This window comes from Lissotriton helveticus, chromosome 5_1 (assembly GCF_964261635.1).
Source record: "Lissotriton helveticus chromosome 5_1, aLisHel1.1, whole genome shotgun sequence".
NCBI classification, from domain to species: domain Eukaryota; kingdom Metazoa; phylum Chordata; class Amphibia; order Caudata; family Salamandridae; genus Lissotriton; species Lissotriton helveticus.
The window spans coordinates 1,159,027,350-1,159,044,440 of NC_136065.1; positions in this window are offsets into that span (position 1 = coordinate 1,159,027,350).

The following is a 17,091-nucleotide window of genomic DNA, read 5'->3' on the forward strand; positions in this document are numbered from 1 at the left end:
TCCCCAATTCCAATTACTTTACATCAAAGTAAGGCAGAGTCAGATTTTTCTTAATTTATATTTCAGACATTTGAAACTCACAAAAATGTCATGGTTTAGGTGAACTTGCTCCATCCACAAAGAGCGAATGAATCGCACAAACTAATTTGAGATGAATTATGTGTATCAATCTCCAACTCCTTTCAGCTGTAAAACCCACACTGTCAGTATCCCATGATCCATGGGGCTGCTCTGATGCTCCGCACTAAAGCCAGTCTTCAAATAAATATCTGGTGCAATTTGTGGAGGTCATAGGAAATAAATGGGCTTTAGCTCTGACAGCTCGAGCAGCCAACGCAGCCTAGATCTCACAACAGAACGGAAACAAGGAAAGAATAGGGGAAATTGACTCATTTACATTATAAAATCTCAATTGGTTCATGCAATCAGTGCAGATTTATTTAGTCAACGCAAGAGAAGTTCCACCTGTGAACGCATCAACACTCTGAGCCTGTCTGTGGGTAGTGTCCTCCTTAGCTGCTCCTTCCAGAGTCTAGCTGGCCGTCTTTGATCGTTTGCAGGCCCTCCTCTGGGTGTGGGTCATTCAGGTACACTTCAGGATATTGCCATGGTGCAAGTCACTTGGAGAGTTACAGCAGCACAGCCAGTTCAGAGTCACAGAGGTGCAGTCTGCTCCAGGTATCCTGCAGTACAGGCCTATGGTACTGGCCACTTGTAGCATTGCAGATCTGCAGTCTACTCAGGCACACTTCGGCAGTGCAGCCACTTCAGGCAAGAGAATCAACATTCTGACCCAGCTAACGCTGATTGCATATTCACAAATATCTCCAGGTAGATGTGCCTTCACCTCTGGGCCAGCTGCTTTTTCTCGCCTGCGTAGTCAGCATCTCCTGCAGACTTTGCACGTTCCTTCCCTCTACTTCTCAAGCAAGTCAGCCTCCAGGCACTTTAAGACTGGGAGCCAACTTTCTTGCAGGTCAGACTCCAGGTGAGGACCCCCCATGTCTGGGAATCTGGCTACCAGGCAGATACTCTAGGGTACTCTGCTGAGCATTCCCTTCCTTGGTGAAAAAGATTGGACCTGGAACAGCAAGTGGGTCAATACCTCCCACTTTAATACCAGTAAAGCACAGAGGGGATATGGACTCTCCGCACTCTCAAGACTGGTCTGTGTTGGTTCTTTTATGTGTCCTTTCCAGGCAGATTTCCAGCACAGCCTCTGTGCAGACCAATGCTCCTCATAGCAGGGTCCAGTTTGGAGTACCCTCAATAGAAGTACAAAGGGGTGTGACTTCTGCACCTGGTTAACAACTGTCACTCAGCTCAGGGATCAGAAAAAGACATGTTGGACTCCCCTAAATGACACCTCACACTCAGAACAGCAGAGACTGCAGTCACACTTTTCCTACCATCATATACCAAACTGCAGTGCTCAGGAAGACTAATCCAGAAGCTCCTAGCAGCAAAATAACAACTGAATTTCTAAGGGGATCCCTGCCTCAGATGCTCCCACTTCAATGAGCAATTTGGATACGCCCGTAATCTTTGAAACAGTAGGTGGGGTAAAGGGTTCATAGTGTTGCTGTACTCTGGCGTGATGTTGTTATCTACCTGCTTGACTTGCCAGAGGTTTCTCCTTTCCTGTGCCTTTGAGCTCTAGTGAATTTGTGCCTCACCTGGAAGTGGCCTAAAAGGCCAAAAGGCAGGGGACAGCGCCATATAAATAAGGCAAAAAAGAAAGGAAAAGCATGGGAAATGAGGCTATACCCATGTTCCAACAGGGATATATCTAAGCCATGAAAGTACATACCTCATTGTGCCTGCAAAACATTTCATACAGCTTTGCACATCTGAGAACAGCTTGATCATACTGGTTCTTGGGTCTTGTTACTTAAGCATTATTTAATTTGAACTCTCCTCAAAAGTAGAATGACAGTTTGTTAGCTCCGTTCTGGCATCTTGATCCTCGAAGGTTTTTGCATATCTATAATAAATTGTTTAACACCCTACCTAGGTTGGTGTGATGAGCGCAAGCAAGAAACTGAAGAGAGGTGGCTGCAAAACAACAGAACAAGTAATATATAATGCTTCTTGTGGAGTGAATAGTTCAAAATCAAACGTTATACGTAGCTTGAAATGATTATCAATTTCTAAACAGTTGAATCTACCAGTCCTACTATAGATGCAAACACCAATGCTAATAATGGTATGCAAGTGAAGGTGAGGAATGATACATTGAATGATAAAGGGATACAGGAGGCCATTTATTTCCCCTCACCTGATGTATTAATGGGTGCAGGCTGTTATGTTAAGCCCATTTGTATAGCGCACTAATCACCCAAGAGAGAATCCAGGCGCTTGGGCGGGCTTGTATGCGTGGTGTCCCAGGGTGCTTATATAAAAAGCCAGCTCTTCAGCTTCTTGGAGAACTCGAGAAGTGAGGAAGAGGCTCTGGTGTGTTAAGGGAGGTTGTTCCACGTCTTCGGTGCGATGTAGGCAAATGAGCGACCTACTGTTTTGTTTTTTTTTGCAAATGAGTGGAATGTGCAGCTGTGTGGTGGGTTGGTGAAAGTGTATGGGCTGTTCAGGTATTCTGGTCCTGTGTTGGGTAGGGTTTTGTATGTGTGCATGAGAAGTTTGAATTTGCTGAGCTTGTGAATAGGGAGCTAATGAAGGTGTGGTGTGATATTGGTGTGGCATGGGAGTTTGAGTATGACCCTTGTGGCTGTGTTCTGGATTCTGTGTGTAGCAGTTGTTTGGAGATTCTAGCATAGAGAGTGTTGCCATAGTCCAGCCTGCTGGTGATGGGTGCTTGTGACAGTCCGTCTGGAATTCTAAGGCAACCATTTGAAGATCTGTCACAGAATGCCCAGGATGTGGAAGCAGGAGGTGCACACTTCGTTGACTTGAGCCATAATGTTGAGCTTTTCGTCTATGATGATTCCTAGATTTCTTGCGTGGTCGGTGGGTGTTGGTCCTAGCTCCGATGACCACGAGGTCTCGTGAGGAGGTCTAGTTGCCGCAGACCATTACATCCGTCTTGTCGGAGTTGAGCTTCAATCAGTTAGTTCACATCCAGTCTGCTACCAGGATCATGTAGTTGGTGGAGCTGTGATGAACATTAAGATCAGTGCATTGGGATTAACCTGGTGGCTGTTAAAGAAGATAATAATAGTGCACTTGCCTCTTTTTCTCCTCTTGCTTGGGCAATATTTGATTAGGTTAAGTATGCTCAGGCTATGACCCTAGTCCAACACCTTCAGTGGATTAATCTCTGCCAAATAATTATACCCTTCTGAATGTGCCCATGCCACGTCCTAATATTACGACTAATGCACAACAGTGTAATAAGTCTGAATTAAGAAAACTATTTGAACCTAGCAAAACTAAAGATTTTCCAATAAAAATGGCTCAATGAATAAAGGATTAATACAAAAATTGTGCTGATGAAAATGAGGTTTACTTGAGAAGAGAGTGCATGACCTGTAAAGTCAAAGTTCAAGGAACACCTGTGTTTTACAAGCAAGAAGGAATGTATGGCCTTAGCACACAGGAAAGTCTTCTGTGTTTTCAATATATTAAACATGAGTAGACAATGGGAGCAGGAGACTAAATTAGGCAGGAACAACCAGAATCTGATAAGAGCACAATGATAGAGCACGAACACACAAATATGCATTTAACCCAAATACACAAGCATTCAAAAGTAGAACAATACTTCGTTTGTTAAGCATTGCTAGAACTGCAATGAAGGATGTGGAGATAATTAGGTTAAAGTCTGGAGTCATAGGTGACCTCATCTTTTCCTACACCATTGTGCAACTGCCTAGTCCTTCAAAGGTCTTATGGTGCTGCCCACATAACATTTTCTACACACGCATTCGATGATATACACAACAAACCTGGTGTTACAGTTTATATTGTGTCTTATATCATATTTTTTTGTTAAATTTAGTGAAGTTCTTAGTGCCATGTTTTGCTCATCTGCAAATCCCACAGCAACCACATTTAAAGAAACCTATGGGGCGTGGCCAAGATGGCGACCTGATCGGAAGTCTTTCGATCGGCTCCCCGGCCTTGTATTCCCCCCTTTTATAGCGGTATACCCCCCCTGAACTAGCCGATTCCTGTACCGCTGACCCTGGTGTACTGGCGGGGTGCGCTGGTCCGAGTTACGGCGGAGGAGGTGACCGCTGGATTCGCTTTCGGAGCCTCCGTGGTGCGGCTGTCATGGCGGCGGCGGCCTGAAGCGTCCCGACGTGTCGGAGCGTTGTCCTGCCCCCGGCCGGGGAGCGGAGGGGTGCTGCGGGGAGCTCCGAGGCGAGGATCGAGAATTAGCATCAGCGGCTGGGACCTGAGCGTGAAAGCCCGCCGGACACGGTGACCTGTGGCGGCCCGACCTCCCCAGGCGTACCCAGCTTTGGACCGCGGCCCTGATCCCGGGGTCGGCCCGGCCGCGTGACCCGCCCTACTGCCCGCTGCCTCCCTCGGGCGTGGGCCCACACAGAGGACCTTCGCGAATGCCCGGTCAGCGGGGGCACAGGAGCTAGACGCTCGGCGGCAACCGGAGTGGAGTGTCCCGCGTAAGAGGGAGGTGAGGAGCGGGAAGTGATGAAAATTGAGCCCCCGCCTACCCATACGCCATAGGAGTCACACTTATTGCGCTGGCCCGGTGTTCGGACCCCGGAGGACAGGGGGGGTCACTGTTAGGTGATGCGGATCCCCGCAGGTAGGTGCAGCCCCAGAGAGCGGTTGTGTGTGGTGGGGCCGGTGCCTGCTGCCCGGGGGACATTTGGAATCCAGGCCCCGGCTGGGGCCTAGAGCACCGTCGACGGCGGCGGGCCCTCGACCACCACAGCTTTCACCGAGACTTCCCTTGGGGGCCCTTGGACACCTGGGTGCCCTGCTCCTGGGGGCCCGGTTGTTGTGCGGCGGGGGACCTTGCTGAGACTCTTGCCTTCCCCGAGAACGCCTCGACCCAACCCTGGAGTGAGTGACCTGAGCCACGCCGGCGCGGGGGGGGGGACCGAAACCCCCCAGGATACCTGCCCGTGGTGCGGACTCCGCTGTGGCCCCCCTACTCGCCGGATCGGCGCGCTGCATCGGCCTTGCTCCCGGAGTCATGGGCCTGGAGAAGGTGCCTGCCGGTTCTCCGGAAGAGTTGCCCACCCCGCTCTGGACTGCCCCGGGCACCGTGGGAGACGGTGCCGCGCCGCGGGGGAGGCCCGGGCGATCCACCTGGTGACGCGGGGTCCTGTAGCCTTGGGGCTCCCTGACCCGCCAGCAGCATGGCCAACGTGGGGCGCAAGGGCAATCGCTCGATAACGGACATGCTCAGCAAGAATGTCCCGAAAGGGGGGAAAACCCAGACACCCTCATCGCCCTCGGCCGACACCACTGGGATGCAGAGAGAAGAGGGAGAGGCGCCCATTACGAGGACCTTCCTGGAATCCCTCTTTAACACCTTAAGGGAAGATTTTCAAGCACTGAAACAAGACTTGGCTGGGGAACAGAGGGAGCTACGAAGAGACATTGACGGTCTGGGGGAACGAGTGGCTGCAGTGGAAGATGCGGACAGTGTCCGCAGTGAAAAGTTGGCTCACCTGCAGCAGGAAGTCCTCCGCTTGCAAGAACAACAGGTGGACCTGCAGGCTCATGCAGAGGACCTCGAGAACCGTTCCCGGAGGAACAACATACGGGTCCGGGGTGTGCCGTCAAAGGCGGAGGGGAACAGCGTCACCTGCTATCTGCAGGACCTCTTTAGAGACATACTTGGAGAGCCCCCTGAGTTCACCATCCGCATTGACCGTGCACATAGAGTGGGCCTAGCAAGACGCACATCGGCTCCACCACCGGACATTCTGGCATACCTCCCAGACTTCCCCTAAAGGAGCGGATTCTACAAGTAGCCCGTCAGAAGCAACCTCTGCAGTTCCGGGGCGACTCCATCGCCCTGTATCAAGACTTATCAGCCATCACGCTGCAGAAAAGGCGTACCTTCAGAGTGGTCACGACATTCCTACGCGACAAGGGGGTGCCGTACTCCTGGGGACACCCATTTCGACTCATCTTTAAGTGGCAGGGGACTTTGCATCAACTTCGCTCTCTTAGTGACACATGCGCTTTACTACAGATCGACCTGCTGGAAGACGGAGGGTCCGGAGAGGCCTCCCCACGCAGATCACAAGATGGGCCCACGCAGCGTTCCCGCGATGGCTGGCAGCAAACCGGACCCAGAAATGATAGCCCAGGAACAAGCAGCAGCCGTACAGGAGGTGGTCAAAGACACCACGGCCTCTTCCTAAGAGACCTCAATCTGGGGGGAAGCCCCACATGCTTTGCTTTGCTGGGGGGGGAGGGGCCGGGGAGCCGGAGGAGTTGCCGCTGCCACGTTTCCCTATATGATGACACTCTACGGACCTGACCTTCGTTCTGACAGGCACGAGACTCTGGTTTGCCTTTGGGGTTTTCAAGTTGGGGTGAAGGCGGGGGGTGGGGGGCTGGAGGGGTTGGAGGGAGTTGGGATGGGAGGGTTGGTTGAGTTGGGGAGGGGGTTGGGAGGAAGGGAAGGCTGGAGGTGGGGGTTCCAGGGTGGGTCGTCCAGTGCTACCTACAGGTTTCGGGCCTTTGCGATACCAGTCCACACCATCTACCACTAGGACATCCACACCGTTTGCCACTAGGATGAGGAAACACAGTTTTGGTCTCCACTGTCACACATGCCACCCACAACCTTCAAGATTCTGACCCTTAATGTTAGGGGCTTAAATAACCCAGTCAAACGGCGCGCGATACTGTCCCACTTAGAAAACACCCAGGCAGACATTTGCTTGTTACAGGAAACTCATCTGCTACCACGCGACTGCCACAGACTCCGCTCTCACAAGTTCCCGACTCAGTTCTTTTAGTCAGGACATAATAAGACTGCAGGGGTGGCGATTCTAGTTGCACGGCATTTCAGGGGGGAGGTTCTTCACAAGTGCGCAGAACAGAGGGGAAGGCTGCTAGCTTATCGGCTTAGGATAGGGGGCCTCACGTTCACGGTAGGGTCCCTATACAGCCCTAATGAGAATCAGGAACGCTTCTTCCATTCGGCCCTGACTGACATCGCAGATACACCAGATAGACATATCGTACTCGGGGGGGATTTCAATATGGTCTTTGACACAAACTTAGATAGATCTGCCCAGCGCACACCCCAAGCCGGGACATTCACACCCGGATGTAAGGATCGGATGACGGAACTAGATCTCCATGACCTCTGACGCCGTACACACCCCCGAGATAGGGAATATTCGTACTACTCCAATGCACATAAAACGTACGCCAGGCTGGACCATCTTCTAGTCACAGGTCCAGTGTGCGCTTTAGCCACTGCGACGGAGATCAGAGTTATCTCCCTGTCGGACCATGCGCCAGTGTCCACCACAATCCAGTTACCGCCACTAGCATATCCCCCTAGAGTCTGGAGTCTTTAAGACACTTTGTTGCATAAGAAACCGGTAGTGAAGCGAATTCAAGACACTATCCGTGACAAACGCCAACGACGACACCTCCTTGGCGACTCAATGGGCAGCCCTGAAGGCAGTCGTCAGGGGAGAATTTCTGGCCCCCTCCTCCGTGGAGAATAAGGAGCGGCAATGCAAACGAGACGAACTCACCCAACGAGTTCGCGAACTCGAGCAGATGCATCAACGTACGGGTGCTCCCAGAATCTGGAAGCAACTTAAAGTGGCGAGGAAACTCCTGGCGGCCCTAGACATGGACCGGGCGGAATATGCAGCACTGCGGCTGCGGCACACCTACTGGCAAATAAACTTCGTGCGGCGCACCAACGGCACTCGGTGAAGGAGATCACTGGGCCAGACGGAACCCCGATCACTGAGGACGCCCGAATAGCGGAAGCCTTCCGTAGCTTCTACGCAGCCCTCTATGCGGGCGACCCAGTGGACAATCGAATGGCAGATGACTACTTAGACTCGGTCACTCTCCCCTCCTTGGCCCCCTCCCAAGCGGAGCACCTAGACAGGGACATCCGCATTGAGGAACTAATTTCCGCCATTGCTAAACTCAAGCATGGGAAGGCCCCAGGTCCGGATGGCTACACATCCCTCTTTTACAAAACATTCTGTACAACACTGGCGCAGATTCTTACTCGCCTTTTCAACTCCTTTTCTGAACCGGGTGCGATCCCGCCTGACCTTCTGCGGGCATCTCTCACGGTCACCCCCAAGCCGGGAAAGGACAAGACCAAGTGCAGTTCTTATAGGCCAATATCACTCCTAAATGTGTTTCTTAAGTTATATACTGGGATCCTAGCGGCCAGAGTGGCCCCCCACCTACCGGGCCTTATTGACCCGGACCAGGTGGGGTTTATCTCCGGACGACAGACGGTGGACAACACCAAAAGGATCGTCCATCTCATTGAAAAAGCCTCCTGAGTCCCCGGAGAAAGGTTGCTGCTAGCAGTCGATGCTGAGAAGGCGTTTGACCGTGTACAATGGCCATACCTGGAACGGGTCCTAGCGAAAGTCTGTCTTGGGGAAAAATTTTGTTCGCTCATCTTTAACTGTTACAAATTTCCTACGGCAGTGGTGAGAGTGAACGGTTGCGACTCCCAGAGCTTCTCCATTGAGAGGGGCACGAGACAGGGGTGCCCGTTGTCGCCCCTCCTCTTCCCACAGTTGGACCCTCTTTACCCTTCGCCCAGCTTGGCTCATGGGGCATTGTCTCCTCATTCAAAAAGTATGTATCCAGTTCAATAGGCATCTTACCGCTAGTTTCTGATGCTCTATATTGTTGTGTGTGTGTACATGTGTGTTTATTCCTCCCCATTTTTACCAATTTCTTGCAACCTGGCCCCCCCCTTGAAATCCTTGGCTGGCCATACAAACCAATGAATGTTTGTTTCCGCTTTATTGAAATTTTCTTCTTTCCATCTCGGCAAACCTGGTCCCCCCAAGAAATCTTTGGCGTGCCATGTAACAGCCTATAAGTGTGTTCCTTCCCTTTTTTTGTATTTTCCTTCCTTACAGGTATTCACTAGTAAAGCGCATTGGGATCCGCGCTCATTCTAAATCCTGTGTTCTTATCCTTTCAGGCTTATATCATCAGTAGTACTGAGCTAGCTTTTACACGTGTATAATATTTATCTATACACATTGATCATACATATCACTCTATCTGTGGGAGCGCATTAGTGAGTGACAGGGGGATCTATATACCCGGTCCTGACGAAGGGGCATGTCGCCCCGAAACATGTTGACCCACACAGGAGAGCAAGACTAGTAACTCGTTCTTGCCCTCCGCCTCACCCCTTTTAATGATACCAGCCAGTGCCTATTAAATAATTTTTTTTTTAAACACCAGGCCAGGTATCTTTTAATTTCACTGTCTATCACTCCTGACCCCACTGACACTCACTCCATTATCACTCACATAGCACTCACAATAAAAAGGTGCTCCGGCGTAGCCGCTTGTCGCAGCACTGCCCCGTCCCGCAGCGGGGGCGGGAAGACCCCGATGATGAAGCATGACACCAAGGGCCCTTTTGGTGTGTGAGGGGTATTTTAACACACTGAGTATATTCCAACAACATCGGAATATATACTGAATAATTTTTTTCAGGTGGTCTCTATTGATTATTTATGCAAATGGGAGTCAGACAAGCACTGGCTCTTTCAGGACCAGGCAGTGGCAGGGCGCCCGCTCCAGGAAATACCCTTTCTGCGCAAGGCTCATCGGCCCACCAACCTGTATGCTTCCTTTGTCACTAGGGTACCCTTGAAGGCTTGGGATGCCACCAATGCTGCACACAAACTCACTACCTTCCCCTCACCACTTACTCCCCTGTTCGATAACCCGGAATTTACTCCGGGGCTAGAACAGGGGGCTTTTACACACTGGCGACCAGCAGGGTGTCGTTTTCTCTACCATATATATGGCCCAGATAGTGTCATCCCTTTCTCACTCTTTAAACAAGAATACTCAATGCGAGAGACGGAACGGCTGCGCTACATGCAGGTCCGCCATTGGGCATTACACCCACAGGTGCGTGAAACGGCGAACAGGAAACTCCTTCCCTACGAACAGTGGCTTACGTCCCGCACTTCGGACGCTAAGTTGATATCCGATCTTTACAAATTCTTGCAACCACCACCCACACACCTTCATAACCCAGGCAGGGAACGCTGGGAACGGGAACTAGGTAGAACATTGAGCTGTAAGGAATGGGATCAAATCGCATATAGAGCCCGACACTAAGCATACCACACGGGGCTCACAGAAACACTTACTAAGGTATCTACCTACTGGTACTATACCCCAGAACGGATACAAGAGATGGACCGCAGCAGATCCAACACTTGTTGGTGGGAATGTGGGTACACAGGCACGCTATCACACATCTTGTGGGACTGCCCGCTTTTACACTCCTACTGGAAACAGGTGCTGGATGACATTGACACTCACTTTCAGACTGAACTACCTCGCTTCCCTGCCTATGTTTTACTGGGGCTTCCAAACCGCCTAATGTATCCCCTGAGCTCACGTAGGGGACGGCAGATCGCTATCGCCCTGGGCTTAGCAGTGCAGAATATCCTTACACATTGGCGCACTACTACAATCCCTTCCATCACAGGATGGTTGCATAGACTGTGGCACGTACTGGGAATGGAGAAGTTGTCCCTTACCCTCGCTGGAGACATAGACCAGTTTGATGAACTTTGGCAGCCGTTCCACTTTTTGCTAGCCACTGAATTTAGAGAAATTACCTGCCCGAAATATCTCCGTCTATTACGGCTTACTACACCTGATGGGGAGGACACTTGAATGGACCACACGTAGGTGGTCCCTCCTTGACGGGGCAACGGTGCAGAGGAATGGGATTAACCTGGGCACTGGACGGAGGGAGGAGGGTCGGGAGGGGATGGGGAATGGGAGGTTGAAGGGGAGGTTTTTTTTTCGAGGGCGTTGTTTTCCTTTTTGCAGCACTGCCTCTGCCAGCTTCTTCTTATTGATTGGACTGCTTTTGGACTGTCATCAGGAGGGCCTCTGCGCCGTACGCGGGCCTCTGCCCTTTGCAAATCCATTTCATCTATGCAATGTATGTTTTGGTTCTTTGTGCTGCATCAATAAAAATGATTTAAACCTAAAGAAACCTATGGTGTGAGGTATCAGCCATGTGGAATCATTGGTACCGTTGGACTGGGTCTATTCCTTAGTGTCCTGCCCCTCCTAAATGTAATTTGTGGATAGTTGTTAATATAGGCAGAAAGTGATTTGTCAGCTTGTAAAATGCCCCAATGTCTGGTCAAACTTCTCCTGACTATGTGGTGGAAATCGTTGAAATCAGTGATCATTCTCACTGGTTGATGTTGTTTGTGGATGGGAGTACGAGTATGTAATGTGTCTGGTCTGTTAACAGTTGCCATTCTATTCTCAGCTTTTCTGATGGTGTGGGGTTTGTAACCTCTCTTGATAAATCTTTGCTTCATGTCCATGAAGCAGGTCTGAAACTCTGTGTTGTCACTGCAATTCCTCCTGGCCCTCAAAAACTCCCCATAGGGAATAGCACTTATCTGCTGTCTGCATGCAGGATCGCGTTACACAAGGTTTCTTTGCGAAAGAGTCTGCTGTGTAATTGATCATCTTTGGTGAACAATTCCACATCTAAAAATGTAACTTTAGAGGTACTGGATTCCATGGTAAATTTCATCTCTAAGGTGTTACTGTTCAAGTGTGTGTATAATTCTTCTAACTTGTCCTGTATGACCGGCCACAGTAAGAGACAGTCGTCTATGTAACGACCCAAAATTTAATGGACTCAATCCATTGAGCACCCTTGGTGCCCCAAATCCAGTCTGCCTCCAGTGTGCCCATGAATAAACTCGCAAATGATGGTGAAAATTTAGATCCCATTGCTACTCCCCTGGTTTGTTTATACCAGTGTTTGTCGAACAAGAAAAAGTTATTATTCAGGATAAGTTCCATCATTGAGGCCAGCACACTAGTGTGTTGCCATTGGGTGGCAGGTCTGTTGTGCAACAGTCTGGTCACTGCACGTAGTCCTAGGTCAGGTTTTATGCTAGTATACAGGGATACTACGTCTAGAGTTGCTAGTATGGTTCCAGTCTGCCATTGAAGGTCTGATAGCAAGCTCAGAATATGTTCAGTATCTTGGATGTACGAGGGTAGATTTCGCACCATAGGTCCAAGAAAGAGATCAATGTATTCTGCTAACTTTTCAGTTGGGCCTCCCATCCCTGACACAATGGGTCTCCCAGGGGGGAATGGGAGGTGCTTGCGAATTTTGGGAAGAGTATAAAGCCAAGGATATGTGGGTTTAAAGACCTTCAGATATAAGAATTTGTCATCATTAAGTAGGCCAGCCGTGTGCCAGGTGGTCAGATGTCTATTGATCTCAATTGTGAGCGGGCCTATCAGGTTTTATGTCGATAGTTCGTAGCAGGTAGTGTCATTTAGTTGGGATATTATCTCCTGTTTATAGTCAACATAGTTCATGACCACAACATTTCCTCCCTTGTCAGCTTCCCTGATTAGGATATCGTGATCCATGCTCAGTAATTTAAGAGCTGAGTGTTCTTCTTTAACAAGATTGTCCTTATATTTGAATGAGTTTCTGGTGTTTTTGTTGTCATATTTATCAATGTCTTCTAGTACACATTTATAGAAGTTGTCGATGGAGTTACCCCCAGGGAGAGTAGGTATCCATTTAGATTTGGACTTGAGACCACTTGCAATGATGAAGTCCGATTCAATGTTTAGTTCCTCTAGGAGTAACTCCAAGTCATAAGGTGGTTGCTCCACATCTGTAAGGGAAAGAAGCAGTTGTGTTGCTTGAATATCATTAATAGTCAATACATCAGACCCACGGTCAATAGGGATGTTCTTAGTGGTTTTATTAACAGCTTGGTTACAGGAAAAATGTTTCTTAATTTTAAGACCCCTTATAAACTTGAACAGATCTATTTTCAGTTCACAAATGTCGCCTGGTGTATGTGGATTGAAATTCAATCCTTTACTGTGAAGAGAGCTCATGTCTGTGGTGAGAGATTTAGAGGATAGGTTAATAACCCGAACTTCTCTGCTCTAGTCTATTGTTTGTTCTTCACATCTCCTGACCTCAGCTTTCTTCTGTAGTCTTCCTGTCCCTGCTCTCCTGCCACTACGGGGTTTAAAGCTGTTTTTTCTCGTGGCAAAGGTGTTCTGTTCCCTTTTCTGATCCTCTGGACTTCCCTTAAAAAAAAGAAGACTTATGGTGTCCAGTACCATCTGCAGCAGCAACCAGAATCTGATAAGAGATCTTAGGAGCACAATGATGGAGCTCACACACACAAATAAATATGCATTTAACCCAAATACACAAGCATTCAAAAGTAGAAAAATACTTTGTTTGTTAAGCATTGCTAGAACTGCAATAAAGGGTGTGGAGAGAATTAGGTTGAAGTCTAGAGTCACAGGTGACCTCATCTTTTCCCACACAAATGTGCAACTGCCTAGTAATTCATTGTTTTAACTTTGGTAACTAGCATTGTTTAACTTTGTATAAAAATAGCTGCCTATGAAGCGGCAAATTGAGACCAGCAGTTTACTTGTGTGAAGATGGTCGCTCTCCCTGTCGCAACAGTAAAGAGCTGATTTTACTCTGCCAAGAGGAGTCCGTATTTTCCTTCATTTTTAAGTTACCCTGCAACACCAGTGTAGCGTATAGTCTGGAAATTGTCCCTTTCAACAACAGAGGTGTAATGAAATTGTAGCAAACTTGCCTGCTTGCGATGCCCCCCTACTTTTTGCCCTACTTTGAACTGCTAGATGCTATGGTAGTTGATCTGAAAGTGTGCTGGGTCCTGCTAACCAGGCCCAGCACCAGTGCTCTTTCCCTTAAACTGTAAATCTGAATTGGTACACCCAATTGGCAAGTACGTTTACACCCTGTAAGGCCCTAGTATATGGTACCAGTGGTACCCAGGGCAGGGATGTAAAAGGGATATCAGGCTGCAGCTCTTATTGTGCCACCTTGAGTGACCCGATTAAAACCGAAGTCTGCAGATCTGCAGTCCTGCACAAGCAGCTTGCCTGCTTGAGTTCGACCCTGCACATGTGCGAGATGGTCACCTCACTGCATTTGATGTATATTAGTCACCCCTAAGGTAGGCCTCCTATAGCCCAGGAGGCAGGGTGCATTATATTATATTTGTGGAAGTTTATCTGTAAGGATATATTGATCTGTGGTAGCATTTTATTAGAATTCTACTGCCAGTAACTAGCCATCTATCTATAAGGGCTGGCATATGGGGTTTACCTATGTGTCCAGCTCCACAAAGGCCCGGGCGATTTCTTTAGTGTTTGGTGTCAAACACTGTGCTTTTTAACTCCCGATACGATGGTGGTGTCGAGGTCTAACCAGCAGGCACATAGGTGACACTTTAGACAGTGTCCACCAAGTTAACTTAGTGTTCTTGTGCCTTGGCATGCTTTTTCAAAGGTTTGTATTCAAGACAGAAGTCTGATCTCATGCTGGGGAGTGTGTGCCACTCCCAGAGGCCAGAGACAAAGACCTATGAGAGCAGGAGGTGACACCTCTGCCCACACAGGATGGCTAGTGATTAAGACCGGCGCGGTGGTGAGCTTCAAAGGCTTTACTGGCACCACTGGACAATGGCTCCTCCTGCCTCAGATACTGTTTTTCATGGGCAGGCATGGAATTAACTGAGCAGGAGGCATCCACCTCCACACGGCTGACCACACTTCCAGGCTGTTGCAGCTGAGGTGTACAGTCAAGAATGGTTTTGACCATGTTGAATTTAGGCTAGAAATCGGCTTATGACTAGTTTTAGTGACATACATTCACAGAGACTGGTTCCAAAGGGAAGGTAAACCACTCTGCAACCTAAAGACTTCATAAGAACTCCCTAGGACTAGAGGTAATAGTCCCCTGCAGTCGAAAGGCACAAACCGCTAAGTCCATGATCTTAAAGTCCTACTCCCCGAGCCACCAGTGGCCGCTCAACGTCCATGGGCAGGGGGCTTCTGGGAATCATACTCCCGACCCTCAACAAGGCTCAGCTTTCTACACGTTCCCTTGGTACTTTGGATAAAGATTTTCTCAACCGGAGTGCTTGCAGGTACCAAGGCAAGAGAAGAGATTCACCTGCATGAATGACCAGCCACCCATGTGGCTCTATCGGAAAGATCTTGCATGTTTTTGTTAGCCTCTCTTGGCATGCCTGCTACTCTGGCTGCAGATCCTGTTCAGCACCATGGATAGCCAAGAACACCTCTGCACCCGAGTACCCAGATCCAGGTAGGTCAGATTTGCCTAGAGACTCCTGGTCCACGTTCCGCTCCTTGTTTTGTTTCCAAAGTGTTTTGCTCCCAAAGTGTTTTGCTCAACTAGCCCTGCAAGTACCTTTTTGCTAAGGTTAACCATTTCAGTACTGCAATCCTGATTAACAGCTCAGTTTGACAGCTAAAGTAGACTTCTGCACTCCGATCACCTGAGCCAGGTAAAAGTGTACTAGCTGTTGTGAACTGGTCTAGGGACTCACAAGGCCTTAACTCAAAGTGGGTTCTGTTGAACTCACTTTCTAAGTAACCAATTGCTTATATGTGTTTTTCCCATTAACCGCAATGCTAATTTTTCCACATTGCAAAGTGCTGATTTATTTAATGCTTTAAAATTGATAACTCCGGTTATACGGTATGTATTGATTTCGTTGGTGATGTGAAATGCTTAACACATGTTCCTCTAAGTAGCCTGTCTGCTCTTTGCACTCTACCAGGACAGAGAGAAGGTGTACTGCGAGAGTACCCGGGGTCCATCTTAATCTATTGTGCTAGTATTACATGGTAAGGCACTCCTGTTATACTACATAATACTTTCATCTTGCAACAGGAATGGAATCTTGGAAGAATCTTGGAAGATATCCAAATATTGGCCTTCCACCGATGACTAATCTGAGGAAGCAATTCACTATCATTTGCTGTTCCGAATAGAAAGAGATCAATGTCATTCTGGACGCCTACAGTGAAATAATAAAAGAGCTCTGTGAATGAAAACAGTACTTGGTTTGATGCGGATTGCAGAGAGAACAAATGCTATCCAACGCTCAAATCACTTGTCACTGCATCATTAAGAGAAGAATATTTCAAGGCCCTACGGAGAGAGTACACAGCCCTAAAAATAAAAAGAACACCGACGAGCTGAGAGGATCTTACAATGGCTCCTGCTGAAAAAAAGACTCCAAAAGATTCTGGGCAATTGTCTCAAAAGTAAACAGAGGCAGGCAAACAAGCAGGGACATCCCATTAAAGCTTGGGTAGAGCATTTCCACGACCTTTTCTGTGCTGAAAACTCGACAGGCAAATTGATACATGCCCACTCACACAGTAAGGATAATGTCATGGATAACATGCAGACCTTAGCCTTTTTTTCGGCTTGAAATAGAGATAGCCATATTGTCCCAGAGGCTCAATAAAGCACGGGGACCAGACTTTGTACCAGTATATGTGTTACGTGTGGACCTAAGGATGTGGATGGAGGTCTTGACAACATTTTTTTATTTCTTAACAGCCTCCAAATCTGCTCCAGCATAAGAAAGGAGGCAGATTATCACCAACTAATACCGGCCAATATCCTTCCTAGATGAAGTGGGCAAAGTGTTTGGTTGAGCATTACTCAATAGGTTGCAAGCATGGGTTGACAGAAGTTACATTCTTATTGATGTTTAAGCCACTTTCGAAAATGGAATTATTAGTATTGACCAGGCAATTAGGATGCATATGATCTGTGTTAAATATACTAAAATAGTAAAAGTGATTCTGAACTTTTCTATTATGGACTTGAAATCAGCATTCAATTTAGTAAACAGATCCAAACTGTGGGAAGGTCTCCAACAACTAGGAATAGCCAAAGCACTGCTACAGTTAATTGAGAGTTGACAAATCGATACCAATACACTTGTCTGATTAGGAGCATATGGGGAATATAATGATTCTGTTTATATCCCTACACAAGTCCGCCAGCGGTGGATTCTGGCCACACTGTTATTTAGACTTTTTCTTAACAAT